The 22951-nt window shown below is 42.9% G+C and overlaps 1 protein-coding gene across 7 annotated transcripts in view; it reads right to left on the reverse strand.

The window, feature by feature from the left end:
• Nucleotides 1-22649, reverse strand: part of DLGAP1 (DLG associated protein 1) — a 288905-nt gene extending 266256 nt beyond the window's left edge. For 5 of the 7 annotated variants that reach the window (XM_028737276.2, XM_028737278.2, XM_028737273.2 and 2 more), the window contains exons 1-2: nucleotides 22389-22649; nucleotides 21872-22142 (exon numbers count right to left, since the gene is read on the reverse strand). The gene's annotated coding sequence lies outside the window, so the exon portion shown is untranslated. Of the gene's footprint in view, nucleotides 1-21526; nucleotides 21705-21871; nucleotides 22143-22323 lie in introns of those variants that run through there. The other 2 variants (XM_028737274.2, XM_077933118.1) reach the window with 2 other exon arrangements.
• Nucleotides 22650-22951: the final 302 nt, after the last annotated feature.

Genomic DNA, 22951 nt, shown 5'->3' on the forward strand with positions numbered 1-22951 from the left:
GAAGTTGAGAATGTGAACGAAAGTCTCTTCACAGGAAATTCACCAGGTTATTACATTGTTGCAATCCTAGGTACATTGACTAAGGAATAGTTTCCACTAAAGTCAGAGACACACTTCTGAGTAAACATGCTCAGGAATGCAAAAAAACAAAAAACATTAAAGTCCACAATTAGCTTCTTCACTTAACTCTTTTCTTACTCTGTTGTATGAGATGCAATGATTTCACTACTCCATGAACGAGGAACAGAAAAATAGGAAAATGCATATAAGCTTACTAATACTGATAGTGAAAACTAAAATGCCTAGTGGAACTAAAATACTTGACTCTAAATGGGAAAATGATATCCCAGTCAACATAAATCAGAGTAGCTTGACTGCACATGCTAAAATCTTCCAGATATTATTAGGAGCAAGTGAGTGGCATCACCCATTTTACAAAGACAAAGGAAAAAATAAGCATATTAGGAGATACTAGGTTCCAACTAAGTGTAATTAAAGTGGCGAGCCATTTGCAGCAGCATCGTGATGTTTCTATAAAACATGGTATCTCAAGAAGTATCTATAACATAATTATATCACTTCAATTTAAGCAGATATCTTCATTTACTTTTAGTACCTTCAGTAGAGGCAAACACAATAAAGCCGTTTAGCAACTATTACAGGGAAGATAAAGGAAACTGCCAGTCTATAGCTCCATTGGGAAAGCAAGTCAATCATGGAGGACAATAGGCTGAAAATGCTTGAAGCATTCCTGCTCAGATCTCTTCCCCTCCCACTTACAGAAATAATTATCTGCCCTATTCAACTTTCTTTCATTAATGCTTTGGAAAAAAGAAAAAAACCTGAACAGCTACTCATCACATCTTCAAAAGATAAACAAGAAAATGGATTCCAACTTTTTAGAGCAGTTTTAAATTTAAAATTCCAAAGGTAATTTTAAAAAACAGACTGACTATAAATAAAAGCTTTCATAGAACAATTTTATGTTAAGGGGAGGTGATTTAAATCTCTATCCTTTTTTTTAAATTATTCAGGATTTGTAATCCTATATTGGGAACCTGAATTGGGATTATACTATGTATATTATCAGTGTAGGTATACAGGAGGTGTCTTCTCCCAAGTCAGGCTTTAGGGTATATTCTAGAAATGGCCAGGGATTGCAAAAGTTGTAGTTCAACAGCATCATGGGATCCAAGGTTGAACAACAGAGTTCTAGGACATTCAACTATAAAAAGCATGATTTGATACAATAATGTAGAAATCCTATAGCAGGATCTGCTGGGGGTGATCTGCAGCTGAGCTGGAAGGTTCTTGGTGCAGTTGGGCTAAACTGGGCTTACATCTCTCACCCTCAATTCAGCATTATCTCCCCCATCTCAGCTCAGTTAGGACCCAGCTGGGTGACTTGAGCCCAGTGGATCTTGAACAGGTGTAAGCCATGAAAAGGGGGTGTTTTGGGGGGGCAAGGAAGCGGCAGGACTGGGGGTGGGGGGCTTCAGCTGGGTCATAAACTCCTCATCTCAGTCTGGCAATCCAGTACATTAAGCTGGCAAAAAGGCTGGTGTAACTCAAACATTTTAAAGGCTTGTTTTCCATCTGCCAGGCCTAGGCTGGATCAGTCAGTGACAGCTCCCCTGCTTCATGGGCTTTGGATCTGGTGTAACTTTAAGCTGACTTAATTTACACCAGCTTCTTTTACACTAGCTGCTTGTGTATAGAATTGATCCCTTCCACATCTTGACTAAGCAAAAGGGTTAACACTGTGAACATTGCAACAATCAAGAGCTGGTTGGTGAATATATTTATGGCTGACCAAAACAATACTGGGATTTCAAAATAAAGAGAGCACTTATCCCCCATAGATTAAGGGTTGGGAATCTCTCGTCCATGGGTGTAATTAGGCATGACAGTGTTCCCCAAACACCCACACCTGACATCATATGTGATGTCAAACATGTGGCAGGTAAGGACATGGTGCCAAAGGAACAAATGGGAACTCAGAGTAAGTTCCTGACTGATCCTTAGCAAAGGACTCACTGACAGTAAGACTCATTGGCACTAATGGCATTGGGTACAGTTTTGAGTCACCACACACATTTGAAATAGCGGGCAACTGAAACACCCCATCCTGCCCCCGTTCCACCCTTTTAGTGACATTTTATGACATTTATGGGTCACTTCCAGGTTTGCACACATATTTGTCATGCCCAAAACGGAGGTTGAGTGTAGTTCAGCCAAATGCAGCCAAGAAGCCATTTTATATTTGTTGTTTTATTTGGGAGTTGCTATTATAGACTCTTCTATTTTGGAGAGGAAGGGAAAGTATTTATATATGTAATAAAATTTTGGTTTTTGCATTCAAAACTGTGAGTTTCAGCTACGTGCTAGATAACAACTCTGAAGACAGAATGGGTATCTAAGGAAGAAAGACTAGCAATGTTGTTGTAAGAATGGCTTGCACTTTTCTTCTTCCACCCACAGATTTCAGTAGACGTAATGAATTTCAGACAAGATAATATGCTGTTAGAATGAGAGCAGGAAAAGACCCTGGAAAAAAATAGCACCAGGAAACATTAGTAATTTGACACAACTAGGGCAATATTTTAAGAACTTAAAGCATCATTTTGGCCTTTCCCCCTTGCTCTCCCATCCCATACATTTTACATCGCTGGAGAGCGTCCTTCCTCAGTAACACTTCAATATTTGATGCCGAGTATAAGAAGTACTAGGGACACGGGTGGCGCTGTGGGTTAAACCACAGAGCCTAGGACTTGCCGATCAGAAGGTCGGCGGTTCGAATCCCCGCAACGGGGTGAGCTCCTGTCACTTGGTCCCTGCTCCTGCCAACCTAGCAGTTCGAAAGCACGTCAAAGTGCAAGTAGATAAAAAAGGTGGGAAGGTAAACAGCATTTCAGTGTGCTGCTCTGGTTTGCCAGAAGCGGCTTAGTCATGCTAGTCACATGACCCGGAAGCTTTCTGCAGACAAACGCCGGCTCTCTTGGCCAATAAAGCGAGATGAGCGTCGCAACCCCAGAGTCGGTCACAACTGGACCTAATGGTCAGGGGTCCCTTTACCTTTATAAGAAGTACCACTTGAACATTTTTTTCTTTAAGTGCAAAATGTATAATGAATGCTACTACATGAACACTAACATCTCATATTTTAATATTTCCTAGATAAAGCAATATGACAAGCCATTTTATATCAACTTTATTTACATGCTCAAAAGGTGAACAATATAGCAATCTGGAACAATGATACTTAATGAGATCACAGGAGTATGTGTCAAGACTGCTTTCATTTAGTTTCTTAGGAGACAATACAGTACTGTACTAAATTTTCCTGAACATGTGCTCCATTCAGCTACATCAAATTATTTTCTTGTGTTTTAACTGCTAATAGGTCATGAATGTGAACTAATGTCATCCTACAACATCCAAAATTATACTTAAGCTATATTATTAATTAAATTTATATCCCACCTTTCCTCCCAAAGAAGCTCATATTGAGAGTTCTGTTGCAAGACTGCTTTATTCAAAAGGAGGATTTCTGTCAGAAAAACTGGAAGTTAGTGATTAGTCAACAAAAGGGGGAAAAGCTTTTGCCAATACACTTTTCTATCGACAAACAATGGGAAGCTGTGGCCACAGATCCTCTAGAAACCCCATTAAAGCATATGCAGGTAATAAACAACTGTAATAAAAGCCTCTAAAAATGACCCCCCATTCAAACATAGAGCATTTCTGAACTGCTGCTGTACAAGAGTTAATATGGAGAGTAGTCTTTCATAATACCAAATGATTAGTGAATGAATGTGTGCTATTATCTATTACATTTCTGTACCACTTCTACTTGACTTGCTTTGTGATATACGCCTCCCTTTGCACTTATCACTTAGGGTGGAAACCTGACTGTCCCATATTGCTTTGCTTCTGGGTAGATGTGTTTTGGGTACTTGTCTCTAACGAATACATTAATATCAAATTCTGCACTGCTAATAGGCAAAATACACTCTTGGATAGCATTTAAGTCAGCATTCCTCAAAGAGATTGCAGGGTTAGTTCTTCTTATTACAAGTAAAACAGTGCTGTGAATCAAAGTAAACAAAACAAAACAAGTCCTCAAGTAAGGACTTGCTTCTAAGCAAGAACAGCAGAATGGAGTCTTCCCCAAGCCGCCATTGTCAGCCCCTACGAGTACATCTATTAGTACATACTAATGTTATATGTAAATCATGTATATGAACAGCCTTCCCAAAGAGCTAAATTCTTATGCCAAATTAAACTAACGAAGTAATAATAGCACTAGCCCTCTTAGGGCATTCTGTTTCTGTGTATAGCAAACCCATGAGGAAGGGACTATGGGGACACGTGATCTGGCTCTGTCAACACACCTGTCACCAGTAGCAGTCAGCAGGGCAGGGCAGCAGTGCTTACCTGACATGCCATCACTGGAAACACTGTAGCTTGATGGAAATGGGAGTGGGGAGGCAATAGCAAGATGGATGCTGTATAAACACACCATTGTGAGCACCAAATTGACTCTACCAGTGCCAACCTACCCCTCTTCCTCCCAGTAAACTGCAGAGACACTGGCATTAGGAGGTCAAGTAAGCACCACTGCTCAGCCTTGCAAACAGTTATTGCCTGTCACCCGTTACAAGTTGGGAATTCAAACATGTGAAGAGTCTCCCATACTCAAGAATGCCTCCAACATATATACATATAAAAGACCACACACATTTAATAATGTTTTAAAAGGTCTTTAACACATTTAGAAACCTGATTTCCCACCAGTCCAGTAGGACCTCTGCTTCATAAGTTTGCCTTACTACTTATGAAGGGGGATAAGAGTGGTGGTGAATGCCTTGCATATTTGTAGGACACAGAATCAGAATACCTAAAGAGGGCTACTGTAACTTCTTAGCTGCCCCTTGGCTGACATCAGACTGGGTGAGAAAGAAAGTGAAGAATAATTCCCAAAGAATCAGGAAATAACATACTTCTGAACTAATCCAGATTTGCTTATTTCCCTCCAGCTGCAGTCTTTGAATGCAGCTCCTATGGAAAATTGAGAAAAGCAACTATCTTCATCCATTTTCATAGGGAATGATTTCAAAGACTATATCTCACAGGCAAAAGGTCATCTTTTGTGTGTAATCCTCACATGGAAATGGTCTCGCAGTGGGAGTGGGAATTTGTGCCCCAACAGCAGTTTTTACAGATACACCCCTTCAAAGTAGGGAATAAAGTCTTATCTAGCTTTGAATTTAATCAGAGATGGGTGTGAATCAGAGATGCTATTTCACACATACATGTATTCACTTGATTGAGTGTGCGAACTAACCTCCAACAAAAAGACCGTAAGCAGACCCTGCAGAATCAGGCCAAAGGCCCATCTAGTCCCAGCATCCTGTTTGCACAGTGTTCTCCCCACCTGTGACTCCCAACAACTGGCATTCAGAGGCATACTGCCTCCAAGAAAATCCTTAATAAAATATTTAATAATAATAAAAAAGAACATAGCCATTGTTTTGTAGCTCTTAGCCATGGATAGACTTGTCCTTCATGCATTGGTCTAATTCTCTTTCAAAGCCACCCAAGTTGGTGGCCATCGCTGTTTCTGGTGAGAGTGAATTTTATAGTTTAACTATATGCTGTCTGAAGCACTACTTCCTTTTATCTGTCCTGAAACTTCTAATGGTCAGTTTCATTGGATGTCTCAAGTTCTAGTAACATGAGGGGTGAGGGGAGATCACTATCCACTTTCTCCACAACATGAATAGTTTTATACACCTCTATCATTACATTGCTTGCCTTTTCTCTAAACCAAGGAATACTAAATATAATCATAAATATTTTAACCTTCCTCATTTGCCCCTCGATCATTTTGGTTGCACTTTTCTGAACCTCTTCCAGCTGTATGAAATCCTTTTTTAAATGAGGTGACCAAAACTGTACACAGTATTCCAAGTGTTGTTGCATTGTATTTCTTAGAAAAATAGAACTGCAAAGTTGGCACGGGTATATGCTTTTTCTTTCTTTAATCTGCAGTGGCTCATTCACACAGTAAGCAATGATTTGATACTGATATGTGAACAAAGCTTTATGCATTTGTTGCTTTGATAATTTTTAATTGTTTGTTTTGCCTTGAGACCTTTTGTTTAGAAGGAAATAAACTAATAATAATAATAATGAGTTTTCAAAATATTGTGCACTCAACAAACCCTCCATTCCCAACCCAATTTCCCAAAATACTGACTAGATTTTTTTTTGTTACATAGCAACAAGAACTCCAATATACAGGAATTATGTTCCATATTAGGTTTCTATTTCCAAAATACCAAACTTCCCGAAGTCCAAATGTTCAGACACAAATATTAATGAAAGCAAAACCAAGTTCATTTAAAAATAGGCTTTAGGCATTGTTGCTACTAGAATCTATTCTCTTGGTGCTATTTCACATAAATCATTAGACTTCCATTAAAACAGAATTTGAGAGTGTGGCTTCAAATTTCCCCCAGCTGCTCCAGAACAGTAATCATTAAGCTCTTTGGGAGTGGTGCATACATATCTGAGAGCAGAAGAGAGCGCTAAGAGTATAGAATTTCACAGCAAAAAAATAATAATAAACTAGAACAGCTCAAAACACTTGTTCATTATTATTAATTTCTGTTTATTCTAATAAGAGCCAGGGAACTGAAAGGGTCATTAAAATTAGAGATTAAGATAACTGAATTATTTACTTATGGTTTTATATGGAATTGCATATTTAGAGCTGATGTTTAAATAACAGCCTTTGTAACAAAATGTGTGCTACTCTAATTAATTCAGCTACTGTCACAATTAAATCACATTATTGTGCTTAGGTTCAAGTGCCTTTAAAACCATTTCATAATGAGCAATATTCAGTATGCTGCTAGGAGGGCAGGTAATCACAGTCCAAAGAGCTATTTTAGGTGCATCTGAATACTTGCATAAAAGTTAGCCACATGACTTCTAACAAGCAGATATCACCCAATTAAATCAATGCATATAAGTTTTTCATGTCCACTGATTTCAGCTGCTCTACTCTAAGTACATTGGATGTTGGATACAATTGTAAATATTGTGCCACACTCTATATAGCATGGACCTATGCACCACCTCTATACTCACTCTATATATCATGCACCTATGTCCAACTGTTTTCTATGCTGCATATAGTAGCAGAACCTGCTAGGTCATCCCAATGGTAGACAACATTTACCCCAATGTTGCAAAGTCGAAACGGCGAAGCCACATGAGGCAACGAAAAAGGAAGAAATCAGTGAGAATAAACATTTTGAAGACAGTATGTGACATTTAGAACTACGAAGGCAGCTTTTAGAAGAATGAGTCTGACATTTGAGGAAATTAACAGGATTGATAAAACCATGTTCGAGGACTCTTTATCTACTAATGAAGTTATTGGGAGCTCTTTAAAAAAACACCTTCCAGGAGTATCAAGAGGATTCAAGATAAGCAAATTCCCCAAGCCCAATGTGGATGGGATTGACCATTCCTAGCAAGAGAGAGCACTCAGAAAAAATATTTCCTTTTTTCACCCAACTCAAATTATTTTTATTATTTTTCCAAATTATTACAAATCAAACCAAATTAATTTAATACAATTTCTTAAAATCAGGTTTCCGGTTTCTGTTCCAAACATATGATCACCATCATTTCCTTGCATAGTCACACAATTTCTTATTTAGAGTCCACTTGACATCCTTTACTTGCCGTTAAACCATTCTTCCAGATGGCCGCTTTTTTCAACTTACAAACAGCACCTCCGTTACATCTTTAAATAAATATTCTATTTAACGTGTGTAGTCCTTCATATACATTGTTGTTGCAGACCTGGTGTGTTGGGAGAGTTAATTACTATCTTCCATTGTTCGGTTCTTTGCAGTGCTTATCTGGATGGTACAAGGTTGCATTCCATTTCTTCCACTGTTTACAGACTAGCATACAAGCTCAAATAACTCACTGAGTGCATATCCAACCTCCACCACTAAAATCCCACTCTGGAGTTCTTCCTCAGCACACAGTTGAAAGCAAGATCTTTTCTCAAATTCAGCCTCTTTACCACATCTGCTCGGCCGCAGTTCATTCTCTCTCCCCCCCCCCCACAACTGCACTACTCCATCAGCACTCCTCGTCCATTCCAGGAATCATTTTAAATAAAGTCCATTCAGCCTCGGCTGGGGTGGGGGGGGTGCATAGTAAAATCCTGTTAAATTCCTTGTTGAGCATATATTAAAAGCCGCTCCCTCTTTTCTCAAGTAACAAACATAAAAACATAACAGTGGCTACACACGTCTCTTTCATTTTGCAAGAGAGGACAAGAAGAAAGGAGACCATTTGAAAACCATAAGCAAACACCTTGTCCTCCCCTTTCCTTTCCTGGCTGTTGTAAGGGTTCTCAAGCTTGAAAGAAAACATTCAGATACCTTCAAAGAACCAAGCCCAGTCTTTTCAGCGGCTGACTGATTGCCTGCAATCAGCATATGTTGGTCCAGGAGCACCTCTTGATCAGTGCCAATTTTCCAAATTATGGAGGAACCAACCACAAATCATGCCAGAGATGGAGGTTCGTCCATGGCAGGGACACACTCCCAGGTCACACCTGCTTCGCCTTTCAAGTTGGCAGACATGGGCTTGCGCGGCACAGCAGGATACAGTGAGCTTCCCACTGGAGAACACTGCCAGTATTTTCAGATAATAAATACTGGCTTTCCCCTGCCTGAACCTCCTTGTTGCCCACAAAGGGCAGCAAGCAGCAACCACCATTGACTTGTGACGTGGCCAGAAGCCCAGAAAAAATGCTTCCTACCCCCTCAGAAGTTCTAATTAGATTTCTAATTGTTGGCCTCCCAGGATTCTCCACCTCAGCTTTGAAAGGTTCTCTTACCTCCCAATTGCAATAGGTGCTACAGCAGGAAGGTTAGAGTCTGTGCCTCTCTCTTTTCTTCCCTTGCCACAGCGCCTGCTGCAGCAGCAGCCAGTTCAGCGAGTGGAAAGAAGAAATTGTTTCTAGTTTGAGGCCACATTTTAAACTGTGGCACTACGAATAACCAAGCACTATGAATAATCAAGGTTCCAAGCCAAATAATTTTAAACTTTGGTGACATGACTTCACTTAAAGGAGAGCTCTTAGCAGGCCAGAAAATGGGGCTTTCTCCCACTCTCAATTTCTGCATCAGTCTAATAACAGTATTCTGCTACATATTCAATAGACAAAGGAGCAAAGATTATTATTGTAACTGCTGTCGTTTAAGAGAATGTACTTTAAATTTTGTCTAAATGCAAAAACTGATAACTCCATCAGCTGACAAGATTATGACATCACCATTCAGTTCACCTTGTCACTGCTGATCTGCTGATCCATCTGTAACTGTTCAACTGGATTTATTTTTCACTCTCTCGTCTGCCTTTTGTAATAGGTCTGAGCCTGCTGTCAACTGCCATGCTCCAAAGCCTATCAGAACCTTCAAGTGAGCAAACTGAAGTATTGGAATGGTGTTGAATGGAAGGCAAGGAAGACCCTGGGAGAAGAATTACTAGATTTCAATGAATCAGGAGGCCATAGAACAGTGGTGTCCAAACTTTTTTCATAGAGGGCCAGATTTGATGAAGGGCCACGAGGGCTGACGAAAGGGCCAACCTTTCCTTTTTTTAGGATTGAAGTTGTTGAGCTTTTTTATGATTTTACCCTAAGGCTGTTGAGCTTTTTTTAGGATTGAAGTTGTTGAGGGTTTTTTGGGATTTTACCCCAGGAAATAAACTACCACAGGGGCCGGATTAAACCGACCGGTGGGCCAGATTAGGCCCCCGAAACGGACTTTGGACATGCCTGCCATAGAAAGTATGCAGCCTGGCATCTTGTCTCCCATGTTCAAAAAGCTGGGTATATTGCTCTGTAATGATAGTAAATACATATTTCAGCTGATTAAGGCACAACAATTACTTAGATGGTTAATACATGTATGTATGCATACCAAATGATGTCATGTGTATGATGTAAACTGCGCAATGCAGACTTAAAATTTAGTCATCTTGAAAGATTAACACCACTAATAATAGGGATATCATTATAACAAAGCAACCACTGAAGTTATTAAGGAAACACTGAATTTGGGTTGGTTTTGAAGTCCACATTAGTGCTTGTCAAATTAAATTAAATTACTTTACATTAATTGCTGAAGCATAAAATCCATTTACTCTCAGCAAGAGTGTAGTTTAATCACCCATAACTTTTCATAAACAAACAGCATTTCTGAAATACCATTTTCAGTTATTAATAGTTTTTCCACCTCAAAAAGTAGATACTCATAATTCATTTTGTTTCTAGCTGTAATAACACCTGTAGCTTCCATTTTGGAAACAAACCAAAATGGCAGCTCAACTTCCTTTACAAAAGCTTCAAACTCAGTATTATATAGATGTAGTAATACTGAACAACAACTGTTACTATTTGCTATGTAGCATCCCAACTGTGTGAATTATTAGGCTTTATTAGCAACATATTAGAAGAAATAGAAGGTCTATTATTCTCACTTGAGAAACTCTTCAAATTAGTGAATTCCCTCAGTTACATGTCTAATATATCAGTGCATTACTTTTTCTTTTGCCATATTAAAATTATATATTAGAGGAAAATATGTGAAGTAAACAGTGGGTGAGAAGGTGATGTCATCAGAAAGGGTTAGGGTTTGGCTTCTTGGACCATGGTGTCTGCTTCCTTGAAAAATGTCCTGAACCCTGGCATATCTGGAGGTAAGTCCTGATAGTGCACACAGTCCCAAGGACAACACTAGAGAGTAGTCAGATAGTCCAAATGATCAAATACCAGTCTGGCTCCAGTACAACAAGCAAAGTCCAAAATCAATACGCAAGGTCAGGTTCCCACCTCTGCATAACATCTTGGGTTGGAACACCTTTGGTCAGTCCTGAAGTCACAGTCCAGGAGAGTTCCCGAAGCAGCCAAACTAAGGTCCATCAATGAAGAAAGCTGAGCAGATACAGAGCCTCTGCCTTGCTTCCCTTTTATCCTTCCCACTCTTGATTGATGCACCTGTGTTTGCCCCAGCTGAGCAGCTATGCCTCACCACTTGATGAAACATGCAAGGGGTCACAAGAACACAAGAATCACAAGAGCAGGCACCAGCAAAAATCACAACGCAGGCAAAACCATAAAGCCAGTCAATGCCTCTACACAGCTCCAACTTTTTTTCAGACATTGTTATGGACCAGCATATTGTGATGTTTAGCGGGTGATATATCATGATGCTGAAAACCAGATATCTCCTTCCTTGAAGATTTTTAAGCAGAGGTTGAATGGCCACCTGCCATTAATGCTTTAGTTGAGATTCCTACATTGCAGGGAATTGGGCTAGATGACCCTCAGGGTCCTTTCCAACTCCGCAATTCTATGATTCTATGATTGTAGCCCCATCACTACGGATGGGTGGAGTTGGAGTGCAACAACATCTGGAATCCCTACCCCTGTATTAAAAAGAAGATGATGCTTTAGTTCTAGTCAGCATGACCTGCCACTGAATTTAACAGAGTTCCAGTTACCTAGGATGAAGAAGTGAGTAAAAGCAAATATAGGTGAGACATCTACCATTTTCAAGCCTTCAAGTGCCTGCTGTCTATCACCCAATTTAACTGGTTTATTAAAACCTATAGCTATTGATCCTATAATTTTATGCACTTTGCAATGCAGTCTTATGCATGTTTGCTAAGATGTAAGTACCACTATCTTCAATGGAGCTTACGCCCAGATAATTGCTATGCATTTTGCTCCAACATTTCTGTCCTTTCTTCCCAAGGGCCAAACTATCATATATTATTATTTCCTAATATATTTCACAGCAACATCTTCCAGCACATAATTCCTAGCCTGTTTTACTTTACCAGGGGAACTGTCTCATCATTTACTGACCAGGTTCAGGTGTAATGGGAAACCATGGTGTCCTGTTACGAGAATACACCATGGTGAATCTTTGGCTGGTGTGCATCTTCTTTTCATTGTTTCAGATGTGAAAGGGTGGAATCTAAAGAATCTATTTGCACTTTGGACTAAAGCCCTGTTTCCTATTATGTCTGAATATCATGGAGGGAGGGGGACTACAGTTAATATAAACCAGGAGCTAAAACCATGATTTGATCTTGAGACACAAATAGATGCTTTAAAATTTATCTCCTTGCAGATGGAGAAGGGAAGAGGAGGAAACATGTGAACCACCCTTCCCACAGCATATCCTTGTAAAGGAAATCTTAGTTTCGCATTACATCTAAACTAGGCTGTCGTCAGTAGGGTCATAGTCACAGGGACTGTTTCCATCAGCACCATAGTGGTTTTTATTTCCTCCTTGGCTGCTACAATGATAAACTCCAACCATTGGAGGGTTTGGTTTAGGTGATAAACAGGATTGACAAGATTATAAATTAATGCATGAATAGATCTTAGAAATTAAAATGCATTTTAAAATATCCATGTTTTAACTGAAGTAACTCCCTGAAATAGGATGCTTATTGCTTCTTCAAATTTTATACATACAGAAACATATACATTCATGTGTCTATCTAGAATCATAGAATCATAGAATCATAAAGTTGGAATAGACCACAAGGGCCATCGAGTCCAACCCCCTGCCAAGCAGGAAACACCATCAGAGCACTCCTGACATATGGCTGTCAAGCCTCTGCTTAAAGACCTCCAAAGACGGAGACTCCACCACACTCCTTGGCAGCAAATTCCACTGTCGAACAGCTCTTACTGTCAGGAAGTTCTTCCTAATGTTTAGGTGGAATCAGTGGCGTAGCGTGGGGGGTGCCAGGGGTGCCGGCCGCACCGGGCGCAACATATGGGGGGGCGCGAGTCCAGAGGGAAGGGACAAGTTCCTTCCTCCGCCGGGCTCCCCGCCGCCACCGCCAGCCTTGCGCCCTAGCGCGCCCCCCCCCCGCCGCTGCAGCTGCGCTCCACTCACTGCTCGCAGGAGGAGCAGCCGCTGCAGCAGCGCCGACGCCGGGCCGGGCACGGGCAGCCTCCGCACCCCGACGCCGCCGCCATTAGAGAGCCAGTGTGGTGTAGTGGTTAAGAGCGGTAGTCTCGTAATCTGGGGAACCGGGTTCGTGTCTCTGCTCCTCCACATGCAGCTGCTGGGTGACCTTGGGCCAGTCACACTTCTGTGAAGTCTCTCAGCCCCACTCACCTCACAGAGTGCTTGTTGTGGGGGAGGAAGGGAAAGGAGAATGTTAGCCGCTTTGAGACTCCTTAAAGGGAGTGAAAGACGGGATATCAAATCCAAACTCTTCTCTTCTTCTTCTTCATCCCCTCGGCCCAGCCACAGGCGGTGGCTGCTTCTGCCGACTGGGAGGGAGGAGAGCTCCGAGGGGCCTCGCCGCGCCCTGCACTCCCCAAAACCCTCCGAGAGGAAGCCGGCGGGCAGGCGAGGGTCTCCCGGCGGAAGGGGCGCCGCTGGCTCCGGCTCTCAGCGCAAGTCTCAGCCGCGGGGGGGGGGGGGGGCGGGCGAGGACGGAGCGCGGCTGGAAGCCCCCGGACCCGGCCGGGAGGAGGAGAGGCGCTCGCCAAGCCCGGATCTGGAGCGCCTCGAAGCACGGGCTCCACCTACAGCCCAAGGAGAGGAGGGGGCGGGGAGGCGCCCGAGGGGAGGGGGCTTCGGCTGCCTCGGCCCGCGGGGGCTCCGCAAATAATAAATTTAATAAATTCCTGCTGAGCCTTTGGGGGGGGGGTCCTTGGCTCCTTTGCTCGCCCCCAGCCCGAGTGGCGTAGCGTGGGGGGTGCAGGGGGGCCCAGCCGCAACATCTGGGGGGGGGCACTCGCACTCGAGTGCTAAAATCCACGGGTTAGGGGGCGCAAATTACTTGCCTTGCCCCAGGTGCTGACAACCCACGCTACGCCACTGGGTGGAATCTCTTTTCTTGTAGTTTGGATCCATTGCTCCGTGTCCGCTTCTCTGGAGCAGCAGAAAACAACCTTTCTCCCTCCTCTATATGACATCCTTTTATATATTTGAACATGGCTATCATATCACCCCTTAACCTCCTCTTCTCCAGGCTAAACATGCCCAGCTCCCTTAGCCGTTCCTCATAAGGCATCATTTCCAGACCTTTGACCATTTTGGTTGCCCTCTATGTGTGATTACACTGCTATTAACAAAGAGTGTGCCTCTCAGGATTCAGGCAAAATGAGCAGCAAGGTTCTATTTTAAAAGGCTTTTCTTTGTTATTTTATTAAAATAATCTGAATTAAGGTAAAGGTAAAGGTACCCCTGCCCGTTCGGGCCAGTCTTGCCAGACTCTAGGGTTGTGCGCCCATCTCACTCAAGAGGCCGGGGGCCAGCGCTGTCTGCAGACACTTCCGGGTCACGTGGCCAGCGTGACAAGCTGCATCTGGCGAGCCAGCGCAGCACACGGAACGCCGTTTACCTTCCCGCTAGTAAGCGGTCCCTATTTATCTACTTGCACCCGGGGGTGCTTTCGAACTGCTAGGTTGGCAGGCGCTGGGACCGAGCAACGGGAGCGCACCCCGCCGCGGGGATTCGAACCGCCGACCTTTCGATCGGCAAGTCCTAGGCACTGAGGTTTTAACCCACAGCGCCACCCGAGTCCCTATAAATCTGAATTAGATGTCCTCAATATAACACTTTTACTAATCAATTAATCAGTTGTTTAACAACAAACATTTAAAATTAATTCAACAGTGTTCTCTGCTTTTGTTCAATGTTAGCATTGCAGTTTTTGCCCTTCTCTCGGATCTAGGTAACAGAGATGCTTTCTTCACAGCAGACAGAAGTCACATAATAAAATGTCAAGGGCCAGATGTCAGAGGTAGTAAAGATGTTAAATGAAGCAAAAGATAAACATCAAACCGTAAAGTGATGATAAATAATGTGACACATAAAACTCACAGAAATGCTACAATGCACACATGCTTAATGTTGACCAATAGGCAACAATGAAAGAATTTAGAAATAGAATTTTGCAGAAAATGACAGCTTATCATAAAAATATATATTATTCATAGCTAATGGACTATTAATGCCAAACTCACATTTTGAGACTCTAGTTGACTTTTACCCCAAAATGAAATGGACATTGAAATCAGCTTGTCCTAACCTCTATTAAATCCTTACATACATGCATAGTACTTTTCAGTATTTAGTCTAATAATCAAAGGTAAAAACTCACTTCCAAAGACAAAGCACCATGGGTTTGGCAACAAGAGACAAGAGATTAAGTGAAGGGTGGGGGAGGGAACAGGTGAAGCAAACCCAAATGAGAACCAAGAAAAGAAAGCTGTTGTAAACCTTTGCCTTTTGATGTAACTATAGCCCACCTTTTGAATCACTTTTTGCATATATATCTGGTATCTGGTTGGCATTTTTCTAGGCTACAGCATCCACCAATAGGTAGAGCCAGATTCACAACAACCACTGTAAAGCAGATTCAACTTTTATCCACAAACATAAGGATGAAACCTGTTAGAAGACAGATAAAGGCTATTAGACGAGCAAGAAATCTCCATTATGTGGTTTTAAACAGGCACCCCTCTAAAGCACAACTTGATGACTCTCCTGTAATTCTGAACTGGGACCATGTATTAAATAAGGCTTCTGCTTATGTTATCTTGCAGTCATATCACTGTCGTCCTTTTGCATAAAGAAATACAGTTCATTCATTCTCTCAATAAACACTTCTGCATAAAAAGGAAAATACGCATCCAGTCAAAGTTTTGCATAATAATTTCGCATAGAAATAGAAGCCAATTTGCATCATGAAAGAGAGAATGAATCACATCTACATTTATACCAAAGATTATTTATAAATTATTAGGCTCTGTTGGCAGTGGGAGAATATTTATCATACTTGGCTTCACAAAAGGTTATACTGTAGCAATTTTATTTTTAAAATACAGAAACACCACATCCTGCAAAATAATGAAATGGTTATTTGCAGTTATGAGAAACAAACCTACCTGTAGGATACTTTTTTTATAAACATTTCTTTGTCAATAGCTGTATTTACTATTTATAATTCTGGCTTTGTCAAACAGCTATACAACTGCTACAAAGAGGCAAAAGGAATCACAATAGTATCTTATACTGTAATGATGCTAAAATTTCTATTGGTAGGTTTATGGAGTCTGCCACCCAGGGTGAATTGAAATACAAGGCATAATCAGGAGTTCCCAGATATTTTTAGCAGTTGTCTCTTCAGATGCTCAGGTGTCTTGTTCCTCAAAACACTCACTGATAAATCACCACAATTTTATCTGGCAGATGGAACCATCCCACTCTGCTTAACTCTACCTCCTGCGTTCCTTATGCCACCTGTCCCTCCACTTACTTCAAAAAGGTTATTCACATGTCAAAAATGCAGATGCCACCAACAGCATCCCAGCTGGTTCTCTTCCAGAGAGTCAAGCACCCACAACTCCCTGATCAGGAAAGAAGAGCTAGATGGGTGGAGGAATCACACAATTTCTCACTTTTTAGGTACTACCTCTATAAAATAATAAGGCATGTCAATTAGACTTACTAAGAGACCCAAGTAAGAATACAGGAACTCCAAGGCACACATGAAGTTCCTTTGGCACACCTCTGAATACATTAGAACTCTGCAAACTTTGGATCATGCATAGCTTAAATAGGTAATAGCCAAAAATGTAAAGTATATTGGACAATACAGTGCTAATATGGGAAAAGGTGGCTGGAGTTATCAATGACATGATATATCTCAAAGTTAAGGAAATAAGCAGAAAATAGCCTTCATGTTATAAAAACTGCAGGCAGTTACTCATCTAACCTCTGTGTTTCATTCCCTATTTCCATTTTTCATATTTAAATGGAGGAGACACACCAAAATTACAGATCACAATGGTTCTATACAGTTACAAAGACTGTCTAGAGCCATTTGTAATAAGTACAATGACCTTGTAGTTGATGTTCCTGTTCTAGAGTAAGAGCCTGGCCTTGCAAGCCTCCTCCATGAATGGGAATGGCAGGAACACTTTTAGAATGAAATTCTAAATGATAAACTAAAGTATTTCATATCAGCAGCTAGACAATTCACCAGTTTGAGATTATTTCCATCTAAACAATTACAAATTCGTGTGGAATATTACTATCTTCTCTATGCACCATGAAGACAGGGAGCGCACTCAAAGCGCAAATGCTCCCACTCTGTATAATAGATAAAACTTGAACCAGGATATCATGAAGTTATTTGCATACAAGTTATGTTGTATGGTGGAGAATGAATGTTTCAGACACATGACTTCGGAATTGGCAAGCAGTAGGCTGTTCATTCAAAAAATTGGTTTTTAGGGTTGAACCTAATCTCCCATCCTTCCAGCTACTGGAATTTGTTGTGAAGGATGATGGAAATTGTAGCTCAAGCCCACAGACCCAGAGCAAAGGGGATGTTGTGGCATCAAGACGCTGGATACATCTCCTTTCATTTTTGAAAGATGCATAGGGGAAGCTCTTTCCCGGAGGTTATGAATTGGTAGGGGTAGTGCATGTCCAGAATCAGGGTGAGTGGCCCACCAGGCTCATGCAGAGCTTGTCTGAGGCTCAGAGAGGGAGTCTTGTCAGAATAAAGTTATAAACTCAATCAAAAAAAGCATCCGGTCCCTGGTAGGAGCCCCCAACCAACATAGCCCTCAGAGGCCCACGGTAAGTGTACTCTGCTCCCAGAACAGGTCAGATCAGATCAGTAAAAACAAACAGTCCCTGTCTATAGGGTTACAATCTAAAAGTTATGACACAAACAGGGGGGAAAGGAAGAGGAAAACTCAGGCACCAGTTATTAACTGTCCTCTTCTCTTGGAAGCACAATACCAAAAGAAGAGGCAATGGATTTTTCAAAAAGGAGAAGAGATTAGGCATAGTTCCTAACAGAGAGAGCTTTTAAAATAAATTTATCCACAACACAAACACGCTTAAGACCTCTGGAACAGTGATTTCCAATTAACTAAGATAGGGACCCCCTACTTTTGAAAATTTTGATACCTCTATGGTAGTTTATGTTACGTGAATGGTGCTATGGACCCCCTGGGTGTGTTACGCAGACCCCCTAGGGACCACGGACCTCCAACTGGGAAACACTGCTCTAGAAGAAGTAGTGAACAGGGCTCCACTTTGTTTCCCAAAGCAAAATATAAATGAACCAAATCAAAGCCTTTCAATTTACATATGATCATGGCCTTAAGCCCACAGACTTTTGAATGGACTCCATGAAACACTACTCTTGTACAGAGGGAAAGAAGAAACAGAGCCTGGGTAATCCACTTCAACAACCTTCAGAAAAGCCATACAACCACAGTGGAAAATCTCTGCATATTATCTAGCCAATTATACATTATTTTCTTCTTGACTTGGGATAGGACATTATTCGGAAACCAATACTCTTTGTCATGGAGACACTTTTTCATATTTCATTAGCTTAGGCCACAGAGGAAACATGTGCCATGTATCCCTTTTAAAATAACATTATCTAATTTCATAGACAATAAAGTCAAAATTGACTTCATTTACAGAAGCTAAGGAGGTGCAATTTTTCATGGACCAGTGCCCTGGGCTTTATCTTAAAATGACATTATGGTTAGCCTCTGACATTATCAGGTTTGTCTATTACAGTTCATGTGAAACTTCATTCAAGAGACCATTATCCTTAAACCATGGAGAATAACTTCAGCATTACAGAAGCATTACAGAAGCCGGCTTTGACATTGCCAACTTACTATATTATCTCCTGAATTTCTATGTAACATAATGACTAATCCAGGCTGAATTCATTCACACCATCCTTTTAACAAGCGTTACACAAGCATATTGTTTACATGTATGTGGTTTGGACTCCATCCTATATTTAGTATCTTAAATGGAGGAGATTAAGGGAATAAGAGTTTAGTAATTTACTTTGGAAGTTCAACTGACATAAAATCCAGAATGATCATAAATTATTTTTCAGCCTTTTTAGTAAAGAAAATTGTGCGTTTTAATTAATTATCAAAGATCTTAAAAGACTTGTTTCAGAAGTACTTAAGAGAACACTGAAGTATTAAAGGTGGGAAAACTACCATTAATTATTACTCAGTACATATTTTGCCATTCCTAAACTACTGAACTAACTCAGATAGATCCACATCTAAGTGTATTAAGATCAACCATTTCTCAAAGATGACATTTTAATATTAGCATGCAAGCAGATCTTGCAAAGAAAATACCATAATTCTTATCAATACTCATTAACACCTACTGTATTTTTCCATGTATAACATGCCCCCATGTATAAGATGCCCCCTATTTTGGGGGACTCAAAATTAAGAAAATGGGGGGAGATTGCCCCCGTGTATAAAACTACCCCCCTTTAAACATTATTTTAGTAAAAAAACAACAACCTAGTCTTATACACGGAAAAGTACAGTATGTTGCTTTATAAATATGCTTCCACAAAATTGGAAAACTATTTCTGAAGGTGTTTGAATGTCAAATACATAAGAGCTATTCTTAAAAGTTTGTAACAATAAACAGTTATTCCAGTGAAGCAGTATCATCCAAACTTAACTACATTCTGAACTGAAGTATGTTGAAATTCGCAACATTAAGTTACTCTACAGCAGTATCATATTTCACATTTTGTTTGAAAATAATAAGTAATATGATAAGGTGCAACATAAAAATATCCTTAGCCAAGCTACTAAATGATTGCACACACAATCTTGTTAAATGGGACATTTTTCCAAATAGTGAATGAGTCATTTAAAGATGTTTACTTTAGAAATAAAATCTGACCTATTTCTTAGTATACAACTACTCAAATCTGCAGTTTTTACATTCTAATCAGATAGCTCCAAAAATAAACCAGGTGCAAGTTGTACGTATGCTGTCAATCAGATCTCAAGTAAAAGAGCTACCAGTAATCATTAGGCAAACTCTCACTTTTTGCCTACTGAACACCAGTTAATAATGTAAATCACATCAATATCCCCCTACTGTCAACACCAAGGAGTACAGTAAATTTCATTAACTTCTGGTAGTAAGGTAACATACAACAATAATATTTCCTCTAATCTGCATCCAATTCCCAAAAAAAGGGAGCAGGAGATCTCCAACTGTTCTATTTTCTTTCCTGGGATATCTTAGTACTTTACTTCTGATTGTTTGTGGATAACCAATTTTGAACTGTTAAAAATGGAATTATGCCAATTTCTCTATCACCATCTTGCTATATTAATCATATAACTATAGAGACAGCTGCCAAATCAAAAAGCTTTGATCTACACACTCAAATCCCATCCAGTTTCATACAACCCAAAAAATTAAAAGCCATTTTACTGGTTTAGTGGAGAAGTGAAACTGTTGGTTATGAATAGTTCATAAACATTGGATCGGACTATGGAAACCAAGAGGAAACAGAACCAGTTAATACACGCTGCCCATTCTTTTCAATCATCCTTGTTCAGATTTCCCATTCCTTTCAAAAGAGAGAGAGAAAATTACAGCAGTGCAGTGCCCTGAATGCAGGCTTCATTTCCTCCCCCTTATGCCTTGAAAGGCTTCTCCAGCAGCTGCGCTTCCACTAAATGAAAGTGCAATTTGTTATAGCCTCCACAAGCCTCGATGAGGGGCCACTGCTTGATTTCAAGCTCCCCATTTATGCCATTCACTCGACACAGGATGGACCTTGTCAGGGTTTTCACAGCACACCCAAGAAGGGCTTTGCTGAAAAGCCTGCGCGCGCGAGCGTCCCCTGCAACCGGAATCAAAACAATGCAGCCCAAACAACAGTTTGCCAGAAGCCCCCACAAAGCTGAGAGGAGCAGCCCCCCGCGCCTGCCGGGACGCACGCCGTGCCTTTCTCGGCAGCTCTTGCTAGCAGGAGTCCCGGACGGAAGGCACCCTGGCGACCCCACTCGGGCCCCTTCGCCTAACCGAGGTCCGAGGCGACAGGACAAGCGAGGGCTGTGGAATCGGCTGGAAGTCGCCGGCGCAAGCGCGCCGAGAAGCCACTCAGCCACACGCAGCGACCAGCGAGAGCATCTGCTCAGCCTCGCAGAAACGCCGCCAACCACCCGGGGAGGAGAAGGGGCAGCGAGCGAGGGGCTTCTCTTCCGCGCGCGGCCACGCAATGTGGACAAAAGCAGGCACTTTGGGAAACTCCATCGCCTGACAAACCATCGCTCCCCTCCCCCCTTCCCAACAAGGCCAACTAGGCTTCGTCGACCCTTTGAACGCTGCCGCAAAAACGGCGCGCGGGGGGGGGGGGGAGGGGCCTTGGAGAATTTCCTGAGGGAAGACTCCCCAGCAAGCCTGATCAATAAACCACACAACAGGCATTGCCGGGGGGGGGGGGGAGAGACCGCGCGCGCGTTTGGGTGGCGGTGAGAGGAAGAAGAGACCGGCTCCCTTTTCTTCCTCGCGCTCCTCTCCCTACACACCCACCCCCAGAAGAGCAGCGCAGTCACCTTCCGCGCCGCAAGGACCGCTCCCCACCCAGCGCTCGTGGGTGCCGTGGGGAGGCGAAGGAGAGGCACTAAACGGCGCCGGCCGAAGGGCGCCAGGAATGGAGAGAAAGCGCGCTCTCCTCTCCCAAAGGAGAACCCGCCAGAAACCGCAGCAGCAGCCGCTGAGGGGGAAAGCTGTGGGGGAAAGGCAGCCCGCGGCTCGGGAGGCGGGCAGCGCGCGACGCGCTGGTGGGAGCGGGAAGATGCCCACCACCACTCAGAGTGACATTGGCACACACACACACACACAACACACACAGAGAGAGGCCTCCCTTCCCCCAGTGCAACCTTTACCTCCCCACTTACCCGCTGAGAAGCACGCAGGCAGGCAGGCAGTCGATACGCGAGCCAAGAAGCACACAAGGCAGAAGTCAAAACACCGTGTGGGAGGGATGCGAGGGAGAAGGAGGAGAGGCGGCGGCGGCGGCGGCGGCGGCTAATCCTTGGATGTGTGTAAAGCGCGGCGGCGGCGGCGGCGGCAGCGTGCGATCCGTGTGCGTGCGAGGAGCGGCGGCAGCACAGCCTTCTGGTCAAGGCGCTGTAACGTGCCTTTGTAGGTAGCTGTGTGCGCTCGGGGCTGCGAGGAAGGAAGAGGCAGAGCAAGATTAGTCAGGCAGGGCAGCCTTAGCGCCGTGCAGGCAATGTTAATATTGGAGGAGGAGAGGCGGAGGTGTCGTCGTCCCCCCTTTCTCTCCTGCTCAGCCACTCGGGGCCACAGCGGGAAGACACCCCCCGAAACACCACACACACACACTCACACCGAGGCTGTGGCGACAACCCGGCGGGCGGCGTCCCGCTCGTCCCGCGTGCTCCCTCAGGCTACCTCAAGAGCTGCGCTGCCCACGGGGGGAAGGCGACGGCTCCCCCTCTCTCTCGGGGTCGCGAAGAGGATTTCCGTCCCCCTGACGCCGCCGCCACGACGACGACGAGGGGGGCATCTCCGCCGAGCTCTTCCCCGGTGCCTTTTCTTGGACTGCGGGCAGGAGGGGAGAGAGGGAGAAGCGTGAGGGGAAAGCGGGGAGCGACGAAACAGACACGTGCTCCGAAATAGACACACAAGGAGACCATCCACATGCGGAGAGCGAAATGGGGAGCGCTTGACGTAGGCGACGTAGCTGGTTGAAAGGGAGGAGGAGGGGATGCGGATGATGTTTCTGGCAGGGGGCTGGGGAAAGTGTGCGAGGCACGTGCGGCCACTCGGAGTGGGGAATCAAGTCCTCCGAGTTCATTGGAGGCTTGCTCCCAAGTAAGGGCATAAAGCAGAAAGGCCTCAATTAGAGAATAAATCCCACGAATTTTGAGGAGGGAAAATATTCATAGAGCAGGTCTGTTAGGCTGCAATCCTCTGCATGCTTCAATCCCACTGTAAGGAGTTGAACTTGTTAC

Source organism: Podarcis muralis, chromosome 8, assembly GCF_964188315.1.
Source record: "Podarcis muralis chromosome 8, rPodMur119.hap1.1, whole genome shotgun sequence".
NCBI classification, from domain to species: domain Eukaryota; kingdom Metazoa; phylum Chordata; class Lepidosauria; order Squamata; family Lacertidae; genus Podarcis; species Podarcis muralis.